This window comes from Hipposideros armiger, unplaced genomic scaffold (genome assembly GCF_001890085.2).
Source record: "Hipposideros armiger isolate ML-2016 unplaced genomic scaffold, ASM189008v1 scaffold_144, whole genome shotgun sequence".
NCBI lineage: Eukaryota > Metazoa > Chordata > Mammalia > Chiroptera > Hipposideridae > Hipposideros > Hipposideros armiger.
In genome coordinates this window covers 2,480,014-2,501,666 of record NW_017731494.1, presented here as the reverse complement: position 1 = coordinate 2,501,666, position 21,653 = coordinate 2,480,014, and the positions used below count along the sequence as shown (strand labels likewise).

Below are 21,653 nucleotides of genomic sequence, written 5' to 3'. Positions count from 1 at the left end.
CAGGAACGCTAGGTTGGTGCGCTGGTCGCATCACTCAGAATCTCCCAGAAAAAAAAAAAAAAAGGTTTAGATTTTGTGGTCAGCTCCTTTGCTCAAATTTACTTCTTCCTCCTCTACCTCTTCTAAACCCCCAAGCTGAACTTCTGTCTCCAACATGCTCCCCTCCGCCCCACACTCGGTCACAAAGCTTTACCTGTGGAGAAAAATGTAATAGTACTTGACACAACATCAGTAGGAACCCCTACTCTAAACATGTTTCTTGTACTTTTGGTCTAATTTTTTCACTTTCCAATTAAAATGGAAACTAAATGAGAACCATATTCTAGCATCAATGTGATCAGAACAAAGCAAAGCAAGAAGACTGCTTCAAGAACTTCTGTTAATGTTGCATTTATTCAACAACTACTTACTGAGTCATGCTATGAGTTAAGCACTGTGGTAGGCACTGTGAATTCACAGTTGAAGAGGACATAGTGTCTTTTGCAAAGAAGCTTACACTGTAAGCGTCACAGTTATAAATAATTATTGATTAGCTACAATGTTGATTAACTTATATTCTTAAATATTTTGGGTCTTGAGAAATTTGGTTGTTTATTTTTCATTATTATGAAATGTCTGCTAACTCAATGGATTCTAAAAGGCTTGGCTAGCTTTCTGAGCCAAGATGGTGGACTAAACATTTGTATTTACTCATTGTGTTTCCCCATACCTCTCTGAAGTAAAACTGGATGTACAAAATGAAATAAACCTATACAACAAAGGGAAAGAAAGGAGTCATTATCAGCAGATAAGAGATTCAAAAAATTTTTTTTGGAAAATGAAAGGTATATTTAATAGTAGGATATCGAATTATCAGTCATGTTTCGAAAACCAACAGCATCAACAAGACAACCCAAGACAAAGAAGTTGACCCTTGTTGAAATGGAAGTAATTTGAGAAATACAGACATGAACTAAAAAACAAATAATTAAAACCAGCAGTTTGTCCTTAGTATACTTGGAGAAAACTGGGAAATCATTAAATCCATAAAATAAGAGTAGGGTGCAGTGAAAAAACTGAACTCTGTGACCAAATAATGAGAGAGAGAGAGAGAGAGGGGGGGGGAGATTTTGAGTATATGGAAGTAAGAACCAGGAAAATCTTCATAAAGGAAGTATTAGGTTGAGCATGTCGATAAAGTAGATGTACTGTTCTCTTGGTGGACAGGGCCAGGCATTTCAGGTAGGGGAAGCTACATAAAGAAAACACAGAGTGAAGCCCAGGAAACTGCAGAAAGATTATAGGACTGAAGAGTGCTTGGAAAGAGGTCAGCCTGGTGAGGGAGACAGAAGCTAACTCATAACGGTCTCTAGACTTTTGAAGTCATGCTAAAGAGTTGCCATTTTATCTTGTCAGTAATGAGAAACAAGGACACATTTTGTGTAGATGATTAGGTGAGGAAGGGATTTATGTGATCTCGTGTGCTTCAGTTTGATTGCCCTGAGCACTATTTGCTAGATCAGGGGTTGGCAAACTGCGGCTCGTGAGCCATATGTGTCTCTTTGGGTACGTACATGTGGCTCTGAAGTAAAATTGAAAATGAAAATAAAACTATCGTAGTTTCATTTATAAAAATGTTAAAGGATGTTATTCACATAATGGCGATTTCATTTGTTTTATGGCTCTCGAATAATTTTTAAATTGTTGGGAGGGACAAGATTGGCTCTTCCGGCTCAAAAGTTTGCCGACCCCTGTGCTAGATGGATTTGCAGTGTTAAGGCCTGGGGCAGGAAGAAGAACCTATCAGTGAAATGGCTTGAACTAAGGTGGTGGCATTGGGATGAGCATGGGGTGTATAAAAGTTATTAAGGCGGTAGGATTGATTGGACTTAGTCTAGTGGCGACATTTATCATAAAAAATACAGGATGAGGAGCAGTTTTCAGAGGGACATAATGAGCCCTTTTTTAGCTCTTTGTGAATGTTCAGAAATGGGAGCTGGTGTTGCATAATTGCAAACTTGGGGCTTAGCAAGTTATTGGCTTCTAAGAACATAAATGCATTCCTTTCTCCTCTGGCCTACTCTTTGAAAAATGACACCAAGGGGTGGGGCTCAAAGGGTGTTTCTCGAGCAAGGACCTAAATATACGTTTCTTTACATCTTTCTTTACCTCCTCTGTCCCTGTTCAGCATTTTGGATGGTTGTTCTGATTACAAAGGTAATCCAAGATCATGGCAAAAGTTCAAACAATAAAAAATGTAGAAAGCAGAGAATAAAAACCTCTGAAGTGTCTTTCCCAGAGACAACCATTACTAACAATTTGGTCCACACTCTTCCAGGGTTTTTTTTGTTTTTTGTTTTAGTGTATATTCTTTTATTTGATCACTCATTATATTTGATGAGATTTTACAATCATATTGCTTTTTAAATTCATTTATTCCATTTTTAATTTGAAAAAAAAGGATAAAATAATATAATACCTGTATACATAGCAGTTAGATTTAACGGAAATCAACATATTGCCAAATTTCCTTTTTTTGTAAATAAAATTTTACTTATACCTAAATTAGTCAATTGCTATCACTTTTTTCTCTCCCCTGTCCCTATCCCTCTCTCCCCTCTTCCTTTCTGTATCCCAGAAATAGTTTGCACTATCCTGAAGTTGGTGTGGCAGCTTAATAAATTAAAAAAAATAACTTTCTACATACGTATATATCCAGAAATAATATATAGTAATGTTTTCTATAATTTACATTAAATATTTATACTCATGGTATCATATTGTATGTATCCTTTTTTCATTTGCTCTCTTTAAATGCAATGTCATATATTTGAGATTTATCATTGTTGCTTCATGTAGATAAATTTTACTTTTTAAAATCCACTCTGTGATACGCAATTTCACTTTTCTTAGTATTATCAGCAGTGCTATAAAGTGTATCCTTGAACTTCTCTCCTTGTATAAATATAAAAGGCTTTATAGAAGTGGAACTATGGAAGGTACCCATACTCAGCTTTACTAGAGATTGACAAATGGTTTTTCAAAGGGGGTAATGCCAGTTTAAATTCCCACTAGGAATTTGTACACTTTCCTGATTCCTTGCCAACACTTGCTTTTTTAGATTTAAATTTTTTGTCAATCTTGTTGATTATGAAATGGTATCTGTGACAGTTATTTTTATGTGTCAACTTGACTGGGCCACAGGGTGCTCAGACATCTGGTTAAACATCATTTTGAGTGTGTCTGTGAAGGTGTTTCTGAATGAGATTAACATTTGAGTTGGCAGGCTGAGTAATTGTCTTCCCTCACCCGCAAAGTGGGTGGACCTCATCCAATCCATTGAAGGCCTGAACAGGACCAAAGGAAGAGTAAGGGAGAATCCTCCCTCCCTGCCTACCTATCTTCAAGTGGGGACATTGGTCATCTCCTGCCTTCACAATTGGACTTGGACTAGAACTAGAACTTACATCATTGGCTCTCCTGGTTCTCAGGCCTTCTGACTCACACTGGAACTACATCATCACCTTTCTTGGGCCTCCAGCTTGCTGACTGCAGAGCTTAGGACTTCTTAGCCTGCATAGCTGCATGAGCCAATTTCTTATTTAAATATGTATATATATTACCAATATGAGGTCTGACAATTAAGTTTGCAAACTTGTTGCAATGATGTTGCTAACCTTTTTCGATACCAGAGGGATTATTCATTATGAAGTTATACCAACTGGACAGTTAATCAAGTTTACTATTTGGAAGTGCTGAAAAGGTTGCGTGAAAAACATTAGACAACCTGAACTTTTCTCCAACAATTCATGGCTCTTGCATCAGGACAATGCATCCGCTCACAGGTCTATGAGGGAGTTTTTAGCCAGTAAACAAATAACTGTATTGGAACACCCCCCCCTACTCACCTGAGCTGACCCCAATTAATTCTTTGTTTACCTGAAGATAAAGGAAATATTGAAAGGAAGACATTTTGATGTCATTCAGGACATCAGGGGTAATATGATGACAGCTCTGATGGCCATTCCAGAAAAAGAGTTCCAAAATTGCTTTGGAGGGTGGACTAGGCGCTGACATTGGTGCATAGCTTCCCAAGGGGAGTACTTCGAAGGTGACCATAGTGATATTCAGCAACAAGGTATGTAGCACTTTTTCTAGTATGAGTTTGTGAACTTAATTGTCCTACCTCGTATACATACATATATGTATGTATGTATGTATATGTATGATATATATATATATGTATATATATATATATGGGATACACATATATATACATATATACATACATACATTATATATATATATATAGAGAGAGAGAGAGAGACAGAGAAAGAGAGACGGATAGAGAGAGAGAAGAGAGAGAGAGAGAGAGAGAGAGAGAGAGAGAGAGAGAGACACAGAGACTCCTACTGGTTCTGGTTCTCTGGAAAACCCTGACTAATATAGTATTATTTCATTATGGTTTATGGTTTAAATAGGCATTTCCCTTGATAACTAGTAAGGTAGAACATATATTTCACATTTATTAGCCATTTGGATTTTCTCTCTTATTGATTTTCTGTTCATATACTTTGTCCAGTTCATATGTGTCTAGTCATAGCCCATCCAAATGTTCTTTCTCTCAAATACTTACTTTAGGGACCTCCATTCTATCTTTGTGCCCCTATACCAGAAATTTAATGTCATATATATTTGAATATAAATTGAAAAAAATGAAGGCTAAATCAGAATAAGGAAGGGTGATATAGGCAGGGCAGTGTATCCTTCTATACATAGAGGCTTTAGAATAAGAGGAGGTAGAATGAATGTGCAACCACAAAATCTAACACCCATGAATGGTCTCATAGTACATAATGACGTTGGCCATGCTATGCCAGCATTTCTACCCATGACATTGACCCAGAATGAAAGAAAAAAGGGATGCGATTGTTAGGTTGTATGTGCGGACCTTGGGAAAGAACATACTTCAGTTTAAGCCATTTAGGAAGCAGGTAATAGTTTTCTAAGTGGCTGGTCTTGTTCTCCTTGGTATGGTTTATAATGACCCTAAATAATTCTCAGGGGAAAAAAAATCTCACTTAAGTCATTCTCTTGAATTAGGATTTCTATTTCTGTAACATTTTCATGGTATTTATGTTTAATGTTTGCTTTTGAGAATGTTTTTCTTTTTCTGTTTTTTTTTTCTTCTCCTGTTTTGATTAGGTTATGATACTGCTTTGTTCTCCACATGGGTGTTTCTCGGAAACAGAGAATTTTTGAGATGGCAGGATTGTAACTAGTAAAAGAGAACAGAAGAGCTGCGAGCAGGCTCTCTTTCAGTACAGGTGGGTAATGAACATAGATAAGGGAGTGTATGGAGTGACTTTCGTTTAATGGGATGCTCAGGCCCCTGGGTGCTCCAGCATGAGTCACCATCCTGACTGACCCCTTGGCTCAAGAACTGCTGTGCTATCAGGGGTGCAAAACAAATATCTGATTATTGCTGCAGAGACTTCTTCCATTGCAGAGGTTGTACTTTTTTTAGACTGCTCTTCAGTTGAAAATTTCCCTTTGCCAGAGTTCCGTTCAACCCAGATTAAGCTGGTAACCCAGTTTTAAAGACTGTTTCCTTTTACAAAATGCACTTAATGTCACTTTTTTCTCCAACAATATGGAATCAGTTTTGAAACTTGATTGGAAATCTTACCCATTCATTCACAGGAAATTGTAAAAGGCCACGTGCTAACCATAGGAAATCTGGACTGATGATATAAGGTGCCAAGTTAACTTATGGTGGTTAACCGTTATTTCTTTGTCACTTTCTATACCTGTCTTGCAATAGGGGTCATGAGAAGTAGGGTGCATGCCAAAGGTGAACTTTTAGAAGTCACTACTCTGAGAATATTCTCTGGCCACTCACCCCATCTGTAGTGCCCATGCATGCTTCCGCATTTCCCTGTGTGTTAGGGCTGTCCAGAGAAACAGAACCAAGAGACTATATTGAGAGATGTATATGGAGATTTAGTATAAGAATTGGCTCACGCAAATATGGAGTCCAAAAAGTCCCTCGATCTGCTGTCTGCAAGCTGGAGAACAAGAAAATCTGGTGGTATAATTCAGTGGGAGTTTAAAGGCCTGAGAACTAGGGAGAGCCAATCAAAATTCACGTTTCCTCTGTTGAGGCCCTCAACAGGTTGGATGATGTCCACCTGCATTGGCGAGGGCCATCTTCTTTATCCAGTCTACCTATTCAAATGCTCATCTCTTTCAGAAACAGCTTCACAGACACACCCAGAAATGTTTCACCAGCCATCTGGGCATCCCTTAGCCAAGTTGGCACATAAAATATCACACTGCGCTCACCCCCCATTGTTGGAATTACTCATTGTAATCGTTCTATTATCTGCCTCCAACGTAAACCTTAGACTCCTAGAAAGTCAGGACCAGTGCTGACTGTTGGATCTCTCAGAGTTGGGTGTGATGAGAGGAACCAGCTTCCAACTGTCATGAGGCTCTTCCACGTCTTTTGTCCAGGCTTTCCCTCTCAGCCCCTACCTTGACCTCCCTTTCATCTCCATCTCTCTATTTAAAGGGGGATAAATCATAGCACACTTGTATAATGGGTTTACATTATTGTCTCATTTCTATTATTATTCCACAGTAGTAGAAGAGGTGTAAAAACTAAATACCATATTCTTAGATTCGAAAATCTCTGGAACAAGAATTGGGACTAATGACAAGTCTGAGCGTCCTAGAAGGTAACAACTACGGGGATTTTTGTAGGCATCTGAGAGAAGTACATACACAAATGGTTTGCCTTTTATTGGCCCATTCTTGCCCAGAAGAAACAAAGGAGCCTTATACCAGAAGCATGTGGGATTAACAGCAGCTCTTCAGGGTGGCTCTAGGTCTTGGCTCAGGTCTCTCTCTCTTCTCTCTCATTCCTTCTGTATTGCTCATCTTATTATTTCACAATCCAGGGCTTGTGACTTTTTTTTTTTCCTCTGGAGTGGAAATGACAGAGTTATAAAGCATTGGCTTCTGATTGGTATCTCCGAATCAGGCAAGAGGGCTGGGGTAATTAAGACTGGGCTCCTGTATCTTCCCATCAGCTAAACAAGTGTTCGGAAGCACAGGAAGAACTTCTTAGGAGAAGGTCGTGAAAATGTTTTTGGTGGGAAACCTGCAGAAGTAAGGCAATTTTCCTTTGTGCCTAAAGGGATGGCACCACAAGTCCAGGAGCCCAGTGGCAAAATTCCCTTAAGATACCAGAGTAAGCTGTGTGAAATCACTTCTAGAAAGCAGCTCAGATGCAAAAAAAAGAAGTCCAATTTCATAGAGCAAGAACTGTGATTATGGTAAGCTCCGACAGCTGTAGTAGTTAGCCAGCAGGGTAAAAATACCTATGAACTGTGAGGCACCCCATGAATATCTTGGATAATCTCAACTTGTGTGCAAAATGTGTCATGGTCTTTCCTCTCTCCTTTCTCCTCCCGCTCCTCCTCTCTTCTCTTTTCTCTCTTTCCTTTCTGATCTCTTCTCTAGAGCCTCTTCTTTCTGTTCTTTCCCGTCCTGCCTCTATCTTCTGTAATCTTGCCTTCCTCCTGTCCTTCAAATGCTCAGTGTCCCTTTGCATCAACAAACAGGTACCCAACTGTTATGAGCGAAAAGCTTGGTGTCAAGATGAATCAGTTCTGTTTCCTTCTGGTCACCAAAAGGGATTGTTGATGGGCATTGTCCAGCCCCTCACTGCACCCCCAACTCCTACCTCCTAGAATATGCTTTACTCAGCAGCCTTGGCATTCTTACTCTGCCATATTGGCAATTAGGATTGTTTTCTCAATCTTATTGAAATTATCTTCAGAAAAACTTGCTGCTTTTTATTGACCTATAGCATATAATCTAAGGATAACTAATGTGCTGACTATGCAACCATCATTTCAAGTCAAGTCCCCTGAGTCTAGCCTCCAACTGTTCCTTTTCCAATAATATCTCTGCCCCTTGCCCTTCCTGTTAGAAATTCTGGAGCTGCCATTGCTCCTGCTCTCCAATGGCTCAACACCTAGGAGGGTCACATTTACATTAATGGCTTTCAAGTTTCTTAATCATTCTGGGAATTGATATGACAACCTGGTACAACTGATTTAGAGGCTCCTACATTTCAGACAGTTAGGCTTGGGTCCAGGGGGATTGGGTGGAACAAACAAGAAGCTTCCAACTTTCAGGGCTCTCACTATGATGTATAAAAGAGAGAAGTGTCACTTAACACAGGTACCAGCCAGTGCACTGCGTAATGCCTTCATTTCTAGTCAGATCAACAACAGCTCACCCAGTAAATAAATAACATCTGAGTTTCTGTAGCAGGCTGATTGAGATCAGCTAATCTTTAGGCAGAGAGCACAACTCTTCCTTGCTAAACCTTTTGGCAAACTCTCTTCAGCTTTCTGCAAGGGATTAGGTTAACTCTTGCAAAACTGGTTCACCAGGAACAATGACTAAGTGGATTTCTTAGTATCTGGCATATTGTGTCTGAGCAGCTATAAATATATTTACAAGCTAGGATTTCAAGGGAGGGGAGTATTCGCTTGCTGGAAAACAAGCCAGCTGAGTTATGGGCCTTCACCCAGCCAGCATACTGTGTTTTCATCTTCACCTCTTGCAATTTTATTTGCCTTCTCAAGGACTTTGACCATGTCGTTCTTTCTTCAATACTAATCATTTCTCTCCACCCTTCCTTCTCTCCCTCTCCCTCTCCCCCCACCCCCCCGTCTGTGTGTGTGTGTGTGTGTGTGTGTTCCCATGTCCCTACAGAGGGTGAAGAATCCCACGCAGGTACATCCATGTTATTAGTCCATGTTATTAAAAGTACTATCCGCTTACTAACCAACCATGCCAGTGACGAAAGCCAACTGACAAACAAGCCACACTCTTATCCCTCCTTTGCAGGTGGTGAATCTGAATGTGGAGAGAAGTTTTATTCCAAACAGGAAGTGTTTTGGGGTCTGAACAACTCTGCATGTAGACAGTGTGGCTTTCAGTTCCTGATCTTGGCAATGGGGCAGGCAGAGGGTGTGGCCAGTACAGACCAAATTTGCCACAGGGCAGTGTTTCCGATGGCATGTTCCCAGGAATTAGCGACAGGAGGGCTGCTACACAACATTTAGTGAAATAAGGATTTCCAATAGGAGAGCATTCTTAAAGTATTAAACATGCTAATGTGCCTTGGGCATAGTCAAGGAGGTGTTATAAGACATGTCATTTTTCACATTTGTCACCTGCAGCCTTTCTCTAAGCATCCTGAGAAACACACTTTCGTCATGCCTGAGGGCCTAGGGAAAGAATAGAATGAATGAGGCATCCCAGAATAGAAAGCTCCCTGTCTTCATTCCTATTGATGCTGGCCGGTTAATAACTTTTCACTTTGTACCACTGGAATTGATCTGAGGAGAGTACGCTTGAATTGAGGACTGCTGTCTGAGGATCCGAGGCCTCTGAAATGTTCCCAATTCCTGTTCCCTTCTTTGTCCTACCTTTTTTACTTAAAAAAATCAACATATCCACTTGATTCCAGAGCTGAGACTTTCTCCAGAGTGAGGGGTTGTCATCAGTGTATATTTAGACATTGTTTATAATCTTTTCATCTGCCTTTTTTCAAGTACAGGTCAAAGTTTGGTAACCTAAGCACCTACCCAGACTGATCCTTTTACCACTCTCCATTCTTCTCTGCAAGATGCTGTCTCTGGTTTCTTTCTCCTAACTCCATTACTGCCCTTGAATCTACAACTTGGTCTTTCCAGTTCCCCGAGTCACCTGCCTGGCCTCTGCTCTCCAGAGCTCTGCCTTGGAAATCTCAGACTCACATTTCTATACGTTGCTGGCCACAGAATCACCCAGTCTCCATGCCAGTCCCTTTGACTCAAGAACGGGGCTCCGAAACCTCCACTCATAAATGGCATCCCCGTTGATTGTGATGCCTGCCCAGGATTGAGAAATCCTGCTTTAGATTCAGGGCACATCGCCCCTATCTTTTTTCCTGGAGCGCCCCCTGGATCATGATTCCATTCCCCTTCCTCCGCCCTCAGAGGGGTGGAAATGGAAGTACAGTAAAACCTTGGAGTGCGAGTAACTTGGTTTGCGAGTATTCCACAAGACGAGCAAACATTTCTAATTCATTTTAACTTGGTAAATGAGCGATGTCTTGCAATACAAGTAGTTTGTTTCCGGAATGAATTATGCTCGCAAACCAAGGTATTACTGTATTTGTAAAGTTTCTACTGTGTCCCAGGTGCTTCAACTATGTCATTTTCTTTCATCTTCATGATACTCTTATGAAGTATATGTCACCATCTTTATTTTAAGGATGAGGAAGCCGAGATTCGGGGAGTCTAGGTAATTTCCCCAAAGGCAGACAATTTGGAAATGGCAGAGCAGTGTGCTCCCTGGACTAGCAGCAAAGGCATGACCTGGGGTCTTGTTAGAAATGCAAATAGTCTGTCTCAGACCTACTACATCAGTTTCTCTGGGCATGGGTCCAGAACCCTGTATGTTCTCAAGCCCCCCAGGTGTTTCTGATATACCCTAATGTTTAAGAACCAACAGCCTAGTGTGCCGTGTATTTCCCCATTATATGGTCTTGTCTCTTTTTCCTTATTTCTTTGCTTGAAAGAATTGCTTTCTTTCTTTCTCAGTAACCTCGCTATCTGCTCATGTGCAGCCTCACTCGTATCTTTCTCCACCAGCAGTTTTATTACACACACCCTCCTCATTTCCTTTACAGCATTCATGGGATCTGACTGAGCAAGCACAGGACCCAACCTGGCATCAGATTTGTCCTATCTTTTTTTTTAAAGATTTTTATTGGGGAGTTGGGGGAAGGGGAACAGACAAGTTGCTGTTCTTTTGTTCTTCAGTCTAGTTGTGGAGGATGTTGCTTCACTGGCCCAAGTTGGCACCATCATTGCACTCTTCCCGGGCGAGGCAGATCAGTCGCTGGCTTCTGGACGGCCGCTCACTGTGGCTGCTGGCCATTCATGCTGGCTGCTGGCTACACACAGTAGCCCATGGCAACCCACTGCAGCAGGGGCTGCAGCCTACGCCGTTGCCGGTGGCGACTCACAGCAGCCCAGCTCCAGGTTGAGCTGTTGTTCAGCATCTTAGCTGTAGAGGGCAGTGTCACTGGCCCTCATATGTGGGACCCGAACCGGGGCCCTCTGGCGTCCCAAGGCAGCTCTTAACCAACGCGCCACTCGGCAGGCCCAGGTTTGTCCTACCTTGCCTCTGTCTCAGAATATCTTCCCATGAACAATTTCAGGAAATGAAGACACTGACTTCCAACTCCCCTGTCTAAACCTGAGCGTGCACATGTAAATCTGGACACATAACACACACACACACACACACACACACACACGGCTAAGACTGATCACACCAACTCGCCCGCTTGATTCATTTACATACGCCACAGCCGGCAATTCCCTATTGGTGGTCTCCTTCAAGCTGAGATTCCCAGACAAAGAAATGCAAACATCAGTGGCCTTGGAAAGGTCCGTTTAGCCTTGAACTGTATTTATTCAGGGTTGGATGATGCCCAAGTCAAACCAGAAACGCCCTCATGCTACTCTGCCCTGTCAGAGGTTTCAGGGTGGCAAACACCTTTTGCTGACTCTGCCTCTTTCTATATGTGCAGAAAGTCCAGGTTGCTCAGCAAAAGGCTGTGTGCTCTGTACAGCAGTTTGATCCTAACTACAAAAGAATTTTTTGTGTTATTTGGACTACATTTGAAAAATGAATTTATTCCAATATCTTTAGCCTCATAAATAATGCATAATGATTGGTGAAGGATTAGCATTTTGGAGTTCAAAATACATAAAGTTTTCTTGGATGGCTGAGGAATTATTGTTAAATAGATAGAATAAGAGGGAATAGAAGGTTGACAAGGCCACTTAGTTTAGGGGTCCTTAGTGATTTTTCTTTGGTTACATTAAGCTTCCCAGACTGTTTCTTCAGTGTCACCTTTTACAAGAGTATTCCATAAATAAATATCAGATTATATTCCTGGCTGTAATGGTCAGTGCTTGTTCATGGGGTTGTAAGCTAACTGGAATGGCAGTCGGTATATTGAGATGCATTGGATACATTTATATCTTCCATTCTCCTTTCTAAATGGATTCTCACTGGATTAGAGCTCCTAGCCATGAGTACTCTTGGGTCAGCTTAATTACTAAAGGAAGAATTACAGTTTCACCGTTCAGTGACCTTGGAAGAAGTATCAATGCAGCTCAATTTCAAATTCTGCTCAAATTTCAAATATATTCTTGATAGATTTTGCTTAGTAGTTCATTTGCCTTCTCATCTCCACTGTTTTTCCTGAGTAACAGTGCAGAACTCTATAGAAAAATCTCATTAATGGGGAATGACTTAAAAGTCTGGTTATTTTTATTAGTAAACTATTTGGGGGGTAAACTCTTTACATTTTACATCCTTATGCTCCACAGCACTGTAAATAAGTCTGAATTTGTTTTTCCTCTTGGGTTCAAAAGAATACTTTGGAGATGGCTGGCAGAAAACAGAATTAGTAAAACAGTACTGTTAATTTTCATGTTGAATAACTTTAGGGGGAATGATGGCATCTTATACTTAACAATAAGCATACAAGGATTTGTAAAAGTTGGCAAAGTGGAAGAAAAACACATTTAGAAAATTGTGCTATGATTTAATGTTCTGGCTATACAGCTAATTTACTGCCCCCCCCCCCAAATGTTTAAAATAAAATTTAAAGTACAGTTGATCTTGGCTTGGATAAGCAGCCTGTATATTAACTAGGGATTTAGTTACTATCCGAAGGCTGATTTACTTCTGACAGTGAGACCCAAATAGCCCCCTTGGAAGTTTCCGAAGAGGTTCACTAATCTTTTTAAATCCCTCTTCTGCCCCTTCTCATTGGCCTCTGCCTTCTTTAGTTGTGTGCTAATTTACCACATAGAATCCTTATTTTGTGGAATTGCTACTTCAAGTGTATGGGGAAAACAAAATTCAATGTAACTATTGATTTTGTAAATCTTGAGTTTTTCATATTAGATTTTTAAATTTATTTCTATTTTAGTAATTTCTCTGGTTTAATGATTAAATGTAAGTTATTCAACACCCCTTTTTTATATCCCACCTATTAAACCCATGCTACACCTCAGAAATATTAAGTCAGTGATCTACCATTCCCCATTCAAAATTTCTACAAAGAGAAACATAAATATCTTCATAGTTATTACAAACAAACAAAATCAATGACAACAACAAAACAATTTCACACTATATCTAGGGTGCTATGTGAGGTGTTGCAGGGGTTTAACTATTAGACATATTCTAATAATCTGTGTTATTTAAGAACAGATAAAATAACTTCACAGCTTTAACTAACCTCTCTGGCTCTGCCTCTTGCCATGTGACCCATCATTAGCAGTCTCAAAAACAAATTATGCACCAAAATCCCAAATGAGAGTCAATTGTTGGCCTACTCAGTATCCCCTATGAGAAATCTTATACAAGAGCTTTTGTCTGTAGAACTAAGTGCCAGGAAAATTTTGCTTCCCTCAAGCATTGGTATGTTTTCTCCTTCTGGGCAATGAGAAGAATGTAATTGAACGTATTTTCATTTATGCTTTGGCTGCCAGGAAGCTCAGAGCCAAACTTGTAGCCCAACTTATATGTCTATATAAGACTCTATGGCCACATATCTGAGCTCTTCCTTTCTCCTTGATATTGGTCTTTAATCCTGAATTAAGTTTACAAAATATGCCACTATAAAAAACAAGTTGTAAAAGTGTCTACAGGCTGCCTGAAATTATTATGGAATAAAGTAGGATATAAATAAATCAATGTCAGTTGTTTGAAAAACCAATGCATTTTTGCAGGGTGATAACTGTGACTGGTTGTAAGGTTCCTAGTCCAACCCAGAGAAGTTGATTTCATTTCAGTCTACAGTTCATTTACCATGTGCCCGACAGATGTGCTCCTGTGAGAGAGGTTTACAAGTGTTACCAGGATGCAGTCTCTCAAGAACCTTGAAGGCTGAGGAGGAGAGACAAATACAAATAATGCAAGACACATGAAATAGGTGTTAAATAGCAATAAAAGTAACTTGATGAAGGGGTGCAGTAGAAGGAACAATTCATTTTGCAAAGGCTTAAAAGATCCAGAGGTTTTTCAAAGGCAAAAAATTGAGGGGAGGTCATTTGATGCCAAGGAGGCTGCATGAAGGAAGCATAATGTCAGTAAATTGCAGGGAGAAATGACAAAACGTTGTCAGTGTTGCTGCAGAGCATTATTGATAAGTAGTAGATTATCATTAATACAGCTCCTTGAGGAAGACAGGTTTATGTAGAGGTGAGTAGGGTTTTTTTAAAAGGGGCTTCTGAGAATTTCACCACACTAGTCTTTATCACATGCATTTCAATTTAAGAATTGTAGTTCTTTTTCTTGATAGAGGATTATCACTGGGGTTTCTCTATTGCCTATCCATCGTGATTGGAGCTGTTTCTGAATTGACAGTCATAGTGAAGACAGGAAGCAAAAGAGGAAAGGAGAAGACGATCCAAGAAAAAAAGAGAAGCAAAAAGTGATGACAGAGATTAACTGTATTTTCCTAAGGTAGAGAGAAGGCATGATGAGGAGGAGCATATGGAAGTCCTCAAGATGAAGAGTTTCTCTGGATTGGAAATGACTGAAATGGAGAAGGATGACGTGAATATGGCATACGGTGACTTCTTGGGGAAGATGTCAGTGGAGAAGGTATTGGCTCAGATTGATCTGCTGTCAGGATAGAATGTGATGGTGATTTGACAAAAACACAGCTCGATACAATTAACCTTCAAGCATCATGATGTGTGTTGTGTAGGGCTGGGAAGGTAGGTGTGCAGTGGTCGGGGCATAGGTAGATGGGTAGGAGGAATCCCCATGCACACTGGGGCTTGCCCATATTGATATTGGACTTCCACTGAACATGTTACCACCCTGAACTGTGTGACATTGGTAATTAATTTACAACATCAAGAAGAGCTGCTTGAGCAGCACCAGAGGGAAATTTCATAAACAGCAATTGCAGAGATTCCTACTGGCTGTGTGCTTTTGGATATAATTTACACAAAGACTAATTTTGATATGCACTAATGTATACACTTCTTCTGGAAGGCCACAGAAGAAGATAATGACAGTAGCTGGCCCTAGGAAGGAATATTAGGGATCAGAAGTAGGAAGGAGACTTAACATCTCACTGTGCTGCTTCTCAAACTAGACAGTCTTAACTTGAGTTACTTTTACTCACTCTTGTCCAGCAGCTTGAACTAGCTTTCCATCTCTCTCCAAGATTCAGGATAAAGGGAATCCCTGTGTGAACATCAGGCAAGAAAGCTATGATTTCCTAGTCTCGTTTTGTGTAGATGTATCCCGGATTCCCCTACAACCTGGGTCAGAGCAGCTGCTGGCCTTGGAGTGACATTTTTAAAGACTCTACTTCAGACAGATGGCTAAAAAAACCCTCCCTCCTTCTGCATGGAGGTAGCATAGTGAGCAGAGTGGAATGGATCTCAGTTACCACATATCCCTGTGTTTGGGTACCATTGTGCAATCTGCACACTGCATAACCATTTGTGGTGGCCCTGAACTGAGTCACATTGCTGGGGGAAACTATGAGTTTTAGCCACCTCACTTGGTGTATCACTAACAGAAAACTCAAGCTCTCGGGAGATCACTGCATCTGTCCTACTTTTCCACCTGCCCTCGCAGTCTTCAGGGTGACAGAGTCGAAGGAATTAACTGTAATTCAATATTGCAGATAATATGAGTGCTATGGAAAAGTGTCTATGAAGGGCTTTCAAAGTGTGAAGAGGAATCAACTCATTCCTTGTGCTGATGGTTATATTGGTTGGAATCGTCTAGGTCAGTGGTTCTAAACTGGAGCCACTTCTAAGGGACATTTGGCAAAGTTTGGAGACATTTTTGGTTGACTCAACTGGGGGTGGTGGTGCGATTGGCATCTAGTGTGTGGAGGCCAGGGTGCTGCTCTGGACAGTATGTCCAACAAAGAATTATCTAGCCCTAAGTGTCAGTGGCGCTGCTACTGAGAAACCTGGTCATATGCTGGTTACAAATTACTTTAAAAAATCTCAGTGCCTTAACTCAACAAATAATTATTTTTCTTTCATGCTGTTTGTCCAGCATGGGTTGGCAACACTGCCCTGCTTGTCCTAGTCCCATTAGGGAGTCTAGCTGATTGAAGATTAATTTCCAAGTGGGCTTCCACCATCACTGTGATAGGGAAAGGGAACTTGGTGGATTGCACAGTAGATTTTATATATTTTTTTATTTTTTTATTTTTTCTAGCTGAGCCATCCTGTCATCTGTTGGCAGCTCAGCGGCTGCTCAGCTCGGGCCAGGACTCGAACCGCTGTTGCTCAGAGCTCACATTCTTGAGTGAGCTCCTAACCAACTGAGCCACTCAGCTGGCCCCACAGTAGATTTTAAAGCTTCTGCCCAGAATCGGCATATAGCCTTTCCAGTCATATTCCATTGGCCATAATCTATCATATGGCCATGCCTAAATTCAAAACAGGTGGGAACTGCATTTTTGTCATGTACTCCGAAGGAGAAGAGAATGGAAATAATTGTGACCTGCTCTCATGACTATCATACTGATGGTAGTGGTGGTGGTGGCAGTGGTGTGAGGATTTAAGGAAGGCTTCTATTCTTGTTACCTTAACCTGCATAACAAACCACCCCAAACTCAGGGGCTAAGGACAGCAACAATCGTTTAACTTGCTCATGAAGATGAAGTTTGGATAGGGTTGGATGGGAACAGCTCATTTCTACACCATGTGGCATCAACTGGGGCAGCTCACAAATTGGGGACCACAATCCTCTGAGAGAACTTGATCACTCACATGTCTGGCAGTTGATGCTGGCTATAGACTGAGACCTCAGCTGTGACTGTCAGCTGGACCTCCTACACATGGCCTGTACATGTGGCTGTATGGCTTCCTCACAGCAAGGTGGCTGAGTTCCAAGGCAGAAAGTAAATACTGCCAGTTTCTTAAAGCTTGAATCTGGACACTGGAGTGGCATCACCTCTACCATATTCTTTTCATTGAGGAGTTATAAACTCCAAGTTTAAGGGGAGGGAACATATGAATAGACTGTTTCAGAAGGAGGAAAGTCAAAGAATCTGGAGGTCATGTTTGAAAACTGCTTCCCGAGTTGGTGACAGGGTGGGAGAAATGGCTGGATTTCTCTAGGTGAAATCTGGGGAGTGAGCATTCTAGACAAACGAAACAGCACGAGCCAAGGCATGTCAGAGCTGAGTTCTTATCTCAGTTTTCCAGCTAGTCCTGCCTCATAGCTACTCGCTTCTATGCCGACATAAACCTGATCAAAAATTTTTGATCCAACTATAAGATATAGATTAAATACACTGTTGCCTGAATGTGAACTGCAATCTGGATTTATTCTGATTTGTCTAAAATTATACACGATTCATTCTAATACAAATGAAATTATTTTTTAAAAAACTACGAATTTTTTTTCTGTTCAATGTTTGTTTCTATCATAATATTTTAGTTTACCTCAGTTTGGGGAATTGGTAGATTAGTGGCATTCGCTCTGCTTTGGATTCATTTTGCTATGAACTTCATGGTTCCATTTAGACTTCAAAGCAGGCTGGGCTTGACCTGAAGCACTTTCTTCAGGATCAGATGCAGTAGAGATGGTGGAATAGCATAAATGGGCCATCCTTTTTACTGATTTTGAGAAGAGGATTGTTAACCAATATCCAAATGTGTTCCTATCTTTTTGGAGTCAATCCTAACAGCATTGGCTGTGGGTCATAGAACCATAGATTTTTAGAGTTCAGAGCATCTTTCAAGGTCATGTAAGCTGAACTTCCTCATTTTGCATATGAGAAACCGAGACTCAAAGAGGCAAAATGACCCCCTGGAGTTTTAACTCAGTCTTATGCAGAAAAGAGGAAGGGCAGTTGGCACCAGGGAGGGGATCCGCTGACGAACTAGAACTACCACTACCGGAAATGGAATGTTTCCCTGTGCGTGCGCTGAGGGAGAAGCGGCATCTTAGCTTCTGCTACATTCTTCTCTGGTGACCGGTGTTGCAGCCGCCTGGCTGCATCGACTCCACATCCCTAGGCTGGACCATCCCATCTGGCTCCCGATTATGCACCAGCAGCTGCCTTTCTCTTTACCCTTTGTTCTCTTTCAGATTCAAGGGAGAGTTGCTCGGCTGATAGCATTTGAATTCAGCTCATGAAAAATTCTGTAGCAAGTATCCTTGACCGTTTGATCTCTGGCTTCTCCCACACATGTGCCCTTTATACCCTGAGAGCCATAAGCTTCATTTCCTTGGAGCAGATTGCAATTTCAATGGAAAGGAAGTAACTGTGTAGTTTTCCAGCTGAGCTCAGTTCTAATAAGAACCAAGCAAATCTTAATCCTTGTGTACTGTGGAAACTCAGGCACTCAATTAGGCAGTAGAAATCTCTCCTCCGGCACAGTGTGGTGGTTATGATGTTGGAAAATCTCTGACCTAGGTTCAAATTCCAGCCACGCTATTTCCTAGCTGATGTGACTTGGGCAAGATGCTCCAACTTTCTAGACTCAGTTTTCCTCTCCATAAATGGGAATGCTAATTAGTGCCCACCTCAAAAAGTTGTTCAACAAGTGTTTGTTAATGTGACTTGTATATCAAACTCTTCCAGCTGATGATCCAATGAGGAAGAGGGACAAGAATTAAATAAACACAAGTAAGGGCCAGCCGAGTGGCTCAGTTGGTTAAGAGCTCGCTCAAGAGTGCGAGCTCTGAGCAACAGGGTTGCCGGTTCAATTCCTGGCCCGAGCTGAGCTGCCGCTGAGCTGCCAACAGGTGGCAGGATGGCTCAAGCTTAAAATAAATAAATAATTAATTAATAAATAAGCACAAGTAAGTATAAAATTATAAATAAAGAAATTCATAAGCCGTTAAATTCAGAAATCCAGACCTCTTGGGCAAACTAGGATATCTGGATCCTCCCAGCCCACCCTTCCTGTGACAAAGAAGGTTGGGAAATTCTTCCCTGGGGAAGGGAAGATGGAACTGAGATCTACAGAATGAATGAGGATTACTAGGTGAAAAGGGAAAGACAGCAATTTAATTTAGAGCCAAGAGAACAAGCAGCATGTGCAAAGCTCTAAAGGAAGAGGAAGCAAGGAGTCTGCAAAGACTGAAGATCAATGTGGTAAAAGGCCCGAGGGTGTGTGGCTTTAAGTTCAGACTTCCCTCCATTCCCACCACTTGCCACTTGCCCGCCTTGGAATGTGGGCTTGATTCTGGCTGTTTTTAAGTTGGGGAATTTCAAGAGCAGATTTGCATTTTTAAAATATCAGTCTGGCTGCAGGTTAGAGTGAATTAATGTTGAGTTCTCAGTGCAGCTTTTAAACAATACCAAAGCCTGAGCCCCAACCCCAGAAATTCAGATTTAGTTGGTTTAGAGTGGATCCAGTAGATTATAATACCTGCCAGGGTTGAGATTTACCCTAGAAGGAGGCTTTAGTGGATGTGGAGAACTGTGACGTCACTGCAGTAGCTCATAAGAAATGATGAAATAGGTTCATTGCAACAGCAGAGAGGCTGCGGGTACAGGGTTAGGGTTCTCAAACTGTAGTGGATTTCCCTGGGGGGCGTTAAAATGCAGATTTCTGGGCCAGCCAAGTAGCGCATTGGTTAAGAGCTGGCTTGGGATGCCAGAGGGCCCCGGTTCTGGTCCACATATGAGGGCCAGTGACACTGCCCTCTACAGCTAAGATGCTGAACAACAGCTTGACCTGGAGCTGGGCTGCTGTGAGTCGCCTCTGGCAACGGCGTAGGCTGCAGCCCCTGTTGCCTTGGGTTGCCATGGACTACCGTGTGTAGCCAGCAGTCAGCGTGAGTGGCCAGCAGCCCTCGTGAGCAGCTGTCCAGAAGCTGGCGACTGATCACCTCACCCGGGAAGAGCGCAATGATGGTGCCAACTTGGGCCAGTGAAGCAGCGTCCTCCACAACTAGACTGAAGAACAAAACAACAGCAACTTGTCTGTTNGCGCAATGATGGTGCCAACTTGGGCCAGTGAAGCAGCGTCCTCCACAACTAGACTGAAGAACAAAACAACAGCAACTTGTCTGTTCCCCTTCCCCCGATTCCCCAGTGCTGTTCACCTCCCCCAATTCCCCAATAAAACCTTTAATAAAAAAATGCAGATTTTTGGTTCTGCTTGATTCAGTCGGTCTGGAGCAGGGCCTGAAAATCTGCATTTCTGACAAGTTCCCTGGAGATGCTAGTTTGTAGACCACACGTGGAGAATCACTGATCTAGAGAAAAGCTGTCAGATTTGATAGATGAAATCAACAGGATTTGGTGGTAGATTGTCTCTGCAGCTAAGGGTGTATTGAAGGAGGATTCAAGGACTCTTTTCAGTTTTCTGAATTTTGCAACTGAATGTATGGGTTGTGCTAGTCATCGATACTGAGGTAGCAGCCAATCAGACTAGAGAAGATAATGAATTCAGTGCTGCATATGTACTAGAGGGTGCCTTTGAAACAACTAAATGGAAAGACCAAGTAGGGACATATATGCAACTTGGAAGTGAAGGTGATTAGAGATATAAATTTGGGGGCCATTGTGTAGTTGGTCATTGAAGCCTGAGACTTCTCAATGGGATCACTCAGTTCTCCTCTTTTCTTTTGCTCTTATCCTTGGTTTCAAAGCTCTGGCTTCTCTTTTTCTTGGCCTTTCTAAAGTGCCATAATCCTTCCAGCCTCCGTGCCTTCTTGCTTGCTGTTCCATCTTTTTGGGAGAATGCTTCCCCTCCCCCCTCTAAAATTTAGTTCCTTTTGCACCTTTGGATTCTGCCCCTCAGGTTTGGTCCTGTGTAGCATTAGCTCCAGGTACCTTGTGTTCTTCAGTAGCACAAATCAGAGTTCGTGATTATGTGTTTATTTGTGTGATCGTTTGCTAAATGGCCATCTCCCCTACTATTTTAGATTCCAATAGAACACCATTGCATCTGAGGGATGGTTTAGCTCAATAATAAACCCTTTGAGAGAGTTAAGTGTTCAGCTGGTCAGTTACGGAGACGGAGGTTGTTAAGACAGTGGTTCAATGTCTCAGGAAGGGGGAGAAGCAGTTAGCTCTGTGAAGCAGTTGGTGTTTATTCAGTAATGATATTAAGTTTTGTAGGGCTCCGGGTGTGTAACCCAGCAACAGCGCCATCTGGTGGAAACAAGTGATGCAACAACGATGATCTCAGACTAGCCTCAGGGTTTAAACAAATGTTGCTTTGGGAGAAAAAGACTCATTTTTTTACAGTTAAAAAATAAAAATAAAATGTGTCAGAGGGAAGATAGACTCTCCTTTTGACAGAGCTAGTTGGAAAAATTGGATATTTATTAAAAATAGTGTTGCGTTTTCAAAGAAGAGAGGTACTGTAGTTAAGAGGGGTTTATTGGAAGGACATGTGGAAATACGGAAGTTAGAGATCTCCACCCAGAGCCAGCATCACAGAAAAACAGGAACAGGTATATAGCTGGGCTTCTCTGATTGATTTGCATTTTGGAACTGACTGGTGAGTGAGGATATTGCTCATCTGAAGCAGGTTGTCTTGTAACACCCCCCCTTCCCCCCC

At 41.5% G+C, this 21,653-nt stretch overlaps 1 protein-coding gene across 2 annotated transcripts in view; it reads left to right on the top strand.

Annotated features, from left to right (window-relative positions):
- The window catches only part of TMC1 (transmembrane channel like 1), a 219,104-nt gene that overhangs the window by 33,515 nt on the left and 163,936 nt on the right, over positions 1–21,653 (top strand). The window contains exon 1 of one of the 2 annotated variants that reach the window (XM_019650665.1): positions 5,264–5,306. The exons of the other annotated variant lie outside the window; for it this stretch is intronic. The gene's annotated coding sequence lies outside the window, so the exon portion shown is untranslated. Of the gene's footprint in view, positions 1–5,263; positions 5,307–21,653 lie in introns of those variants that run through there. 2 annotated transcript variants of the gene reach the window in all.